Source organism: Salvelinus namaycush, chromosome 33 (assembly GCF_016432855.1).
Source record: "Salvelinus namaycush isolate Seneca chromosome 33, SaNama_1.0, whole genome shotgun sequence".
NCBI classification, from domain to species: Eukaryota; Metazoa; Chordata; class Actinopteri; order Salmoniformes; family Salmonidae; genus Salvelinus; species Salvelinus namaycush.
In genome coordinates this window covers 20,554,679-20,559,678 of record NC_052339.1, presented here as the reverse complement: position 1 = coordinate 20,559,678, position 5,000 = coordinate 20,554,679, and the positions used below count along the sequence as shown (strand labels likewise).

The 5,000-nt window shown below is 43.3% G+C and overlaps 1 protein-coding gene across 1 annotated transcript in view; it reads right to left on the bottom strand.

Moving 5' to 3' along the window:
- LOC120027984 (contactin-associated protein-like 2) overlaps positions 1-3,429 on the bottom strand; it is an 8,694-nt gene extending 5,265 nt beyond the window's left edge. Inside the window, exon 1 of the mRNA XM_038973081.1 lies at positions 3,316-3,429. The gene's annotated coding sequence lies outside the window, so the exon portion shown is untranslated. The remainder of the gene's footprint in view (positions 1-3,315) is intronic.
- Between the last annotated feature and the right edge of the window lie 1,571 nt (positions 3,430-5,000).

Genomic DNA, 5,000 nt, shown 5'->3' with positions numbered 1-5,000 from the left:
CAGACAGACGGCCAGACAGACAGACAGACAGACGGACAGATGGTCAGACAGACGGACAGACAGACAGACAGACAGGAGTTGGCTGAGGCCCAAAAAGATGGAGCCATGCTAATCATTCTCTTACAATGTGACACAAACATGATTGTGCCTGTGGACCAGCCTGTTCCTAACAGCCCCTCTAGGCTTAGCTCTCCAGCTCCCCCCGACCTGTAACTCCTGTTATGGCTGAATGTAGATGACTGTTCTATTTCAGTAATGACACCAGCACAATGCATCAGATCTACATCATACACACCAGTGGAGGCTGCTGAGGGGAGGACGGCTCATAATACTGACTGGAACGGAGCCAATGGAATGGCATCAAACACATGGAAACCATGTGATACCATTCCAGTATTCCGCTCCAGCCACTACCACGAGCTTGTTTTCCCCAATTAAGGTGCCACCAACTTCTTGTGATACACACCAGTTGGTTGGTCCCTTTGGTCCAATGAGAATTTATCAACATTTATTGGGAGGTACTGCGAATACAAGAGCTGACCGGAGCTGTTATTGGGTGAGAAAAGCGGTGATGATGGGTAAAGGGGGGTAAGAGGGAGGGAGAGATTGGTTGAGGATTAGGAGAAGGACAGGTAGAGGGAGGACAAAGGTGGAGAGAAAGGGATGTGAGTGGTTGATAGAAAGGGGGGGGGAGAGGGACAGTGAGAGGGGAAATGGGGTGATGAGAGAAGCACTTAAATGGAGGGACGACCAGAGGAGAGAAAGGGTGAAAGGATCAAGCAGGGTTACCATGGCAACAAATGGAAGCTTATGGCAGAACGAGAGAGTAAGAGAGAGCGAGAGAAAAAGAGAAAAAGGGGGATGAGAGGGATGGAGAGAGAGAGAGAGACTAAAAGGAGGATTGGTAATAATGAGAAACAAAATGACCCTAGCTGTGTTCGTATACCCATACTAACATACTGTATACTACATACTTAATGAGTATATACTACATAATATTTTCTATTAGTTCATTTTAGTATACTGAAAACAAACAGTATGTTTCCAGTTGAGTGTACTAGTTCTCAGCCTGTCTACCGGAACTTGATGCTGTTGCTATGTAACCTCTTGCTAGCTAGTTAGCATAACAAATGACTAGTTAGACATTTTACGACTTTGTGTGTGTTCTTAAATTCAATCTGGAGTGCCAGAGTACGCTCATACATTCAGAGCATTGTCAGATTGTCCGTTTGTAAATTCAGAGTGTTTCGCTCTCGGAGCGCACACTGGACGCTCGGGCCAGGGAGTAGGGTTGATTTGAGCGTTCTAACGGCAGTCAAGCACCCAAGCTAACGTTGGCTAGCTTGCTAGCTAGCTACTTCCAGACACAAATGAGACCACTCTGACCATTTTACATGCCTTAGCAGAGCTGGTTAGGCAGTTTTCATGTTATCCAGAGCGTTGGTGACTGTAACTGTGCTGCTGGCAACAATTTAATTACGCTTTTTTGCCAATGTTTACTGACACTGGGGGGTGTTGAGCGCTTGTAAATTCATTATTCTGTGCTCTGGTACACAGACCAGAGTGCTCTGAAATCGGAGTAGATTGTCACGCCCTGGCCATAGAGAGGCTTTTATTCTCTATTTTGGTTAGGCCAGGGTGTGACTAGGGTGGGCTTTCTAGTTTCTTTATTTCTATGTTTTCTATTTCTTTGTGTTTGGCTGGGTGTGGTTCTCAGTCAGAGGCAGCTGTCTATCGTTGTCTCTGATTGAGAATCATACTTGGGCAGCTTTTTCCCACCTGTGTTTTGTGGGTAGTTGTTTTCTGTTTGTGTTTGTACCAGACAGAACTGTTTCGTTTTGTTCCACTTTGTTATTTTGTTTCAGTGTTCAGTTTGAATAAATAATAATGAACATGTACCACGCTGCGCTTTGGTCCTCTTCTTCAGACGAGCGTCACATAGATAGCCAGAGCTAATTTACGAAAGCACCCGAATGTCCATTGAGAACGCACAACGACTATACCATTAGCTAAGCTAAGAATGACGGGCATAATCAAGTCAATAAATGCTGGGTAGTTACTGTAGTTAGATATCATATAGTTAATATACTGGCAAGTTTGATGTATAAGTAGCCAACTAACGTTAGGTAGCTAGCTAACAACATACCGGTACATACTGCTGTAATGATATGCTATGTGGTTCGTAAGGAAAGCATAGCTAACAAATTGTCAGCCAATATAACGTGTAAGGTACCATATTTGAAAAGTCATTACTTTATTACATTGCTCAACATTTTCTTAACATTCGTCATAATTAGTTAAAGCAGTGAATTCGTATCCGCTCTCGTTGTACTTCGACTGCATATATTCCGCCATTTTCTTCAAATCTTGAAACGATATGAAGCCACGCCCATTTCCTGAAGAATTGCATTGTGGGCTCTAATGTACGAAAATACTTCATATTTTGGTGAAATTAGTACGACATCCGGGAACTTTTGACTAACTATATCCATACTATGACCAATAAGCATACGATATACTCAATTCACCTCACAAATTATATAGTTAGTGCAGATAGTATGAGTAATCAAACACAGCTCCTTTCTATACTAACACTTGATGAGTAACACACACAAGCACGCACACAGCCAGTCACGCTCTCACACAATAGAGTGTAACAGACACAACACAGCCACAAAGAGAACAGAGAGATGCTACTAAAGCACACTGATCAGGGAGAGAGAGAGAGAGAAACGGAGAGAAAGGGGAAAAGAGAGAAGGCTAAAGAGAGGAGAGAGAGATGGAGGAATGTACTGTCTAGGAGCTGGTAACTGCACCTGTCCTTGTAATGCGCTCCTACTGCAGTCTACCTGCCTACACACACACACAACTTACACACCCCTGGGAACATGCAAGGACACGCTCGCACGCACGCAAACACACGGACACACACACACGTCACCCATATACAACACACACAACGTCTTCTTCAATGCAGAAAGCCTACATGCTAGTCTCACTTCAACTTCCTTATAAATACACACATGGGCACACACTGCCAGTATAAGGCATACAGAACTCCCACCACAGAAGATCCTAACCCAGCCATACACTATACTGTACCATGACGAAAATAAATTGCAAACAATACCAACGAGGGAATTACAAGACTAATAAAATAACATTCAAAAACACATTTCAATCAAACCCAATTGAAATTAAATTAATTCAATCAAATGAGAAAATGTCTCTCTCTCTCTCAAGCACGTATGTGCGTGCACACACACACACACACACACACACTTCTATTTTTCTTGTAGATGAAGGTAACATTACCTGTCAGACTTTTAGTCAGTGTATCTTTGTAGACCCGGTTCCTTTTGTTTAGTTTTTTCTTTCTGACCGAGATCACTGCTGCAGTCGAGTGGTTCTCCTAGCCTTGTTCCTCAGATGTACTTGTTTTCTCTCTCTGCAGTGTCTGTCGTGCTCTCACTGTGCAGTACAGTCCCACCCCCATTCACACACAGAGCCAAGGGAAAGCCTGGTGTCTGGATTATTGTAGATATGGATCAGGAATCCATAGTGTACTAGCCATAGACAGATCCACAGGAGGATATGAGAAAAAAGGCAAAAAAGCAGATTGTGACCTCATCCACACACACACACACACACACACACACACACACACACACACACACACACACACACACAACACACACACACACACACACACACACACACACACACACACACACACACACATGCTGAGAGAGACCAGAGTGATATATTAAAACAGATATATCAGTATTAGAGGACACACAGAGATGACATAGACCTACAGAACACACTGCATCAGCAGACACACAGAGATGATATAGACTACAGAACACACTGCATCAGCAGACACACAGAGATGATATAGACTACAGAACACACTGCATCAGCAGACACCACAGAGATGATATAGACTACAGAACACACTGCAATCAGCAGACACACAGAAGATGATATAGACCTACAGAACACACTGCATCAGCAGACACACAGAGATGATATAGACTACAGAACACACTGCATCAGCAGACACACAGAGATGATATAGACTACAGAACACACTGCATCAGCAGACACACAGAGATGATATAGCCTACAGAACACACTGCATCAGCAGACACACAGAGATGATATAGACTACAGAACACACTGCATCAGGCAGACACACAGAGATGATATAGACTAACAGAACACACTGCATCAGCAGACACACAGAGATGATATAAACTACAGAACACACTGCATCAAGGCAGACACACAGAGATGATATAGACTACAGAACACACTGCATCAGCAGACACACAGAGATGATATAGACTACAGAACACACTGCATCAGCAGACACACAGAGATGATATAAACTACAGAACACACTGCATCAGCAGACACACAGAGATTGATATAGACTACAGAACACACTGCATCAGCAGACACACAGAGATGATATAGACTACAGAACACACTGCATCAGCAGACACACGAGATGATATAGACTACAGAACACACTGCATCAGCAGACACACAGAGATGATATAAACTACAGAACACACTGCATCAGCAGACACACAGAGATGATATAGACTACAGAACACACTGCATCAGCAGCAGACACACAGAGATGATATAGACTACAGAACACACTGCATCAGCAGACACACAGAGATGATATAAACTACAGAACACACTGCATCAGCAGACACACAGAGATGATATAGACTACAGAACACACTGCATCAGCAGACACACAGATATGATATAGACTACAGAACACACTGCATCAGCAACACACAGAGATGATATAGACTACAGAACACACTGCATCAGCAGACACACAGAGATGATATAGACTACAGAACACCTGCATCAGCAGACACACAGAGATGATATAGACTACAGAACACACTGCATCAGCAGACACACAGAGATGATATAAACTACAGAACACACTGCATCAGCAGACACACAGA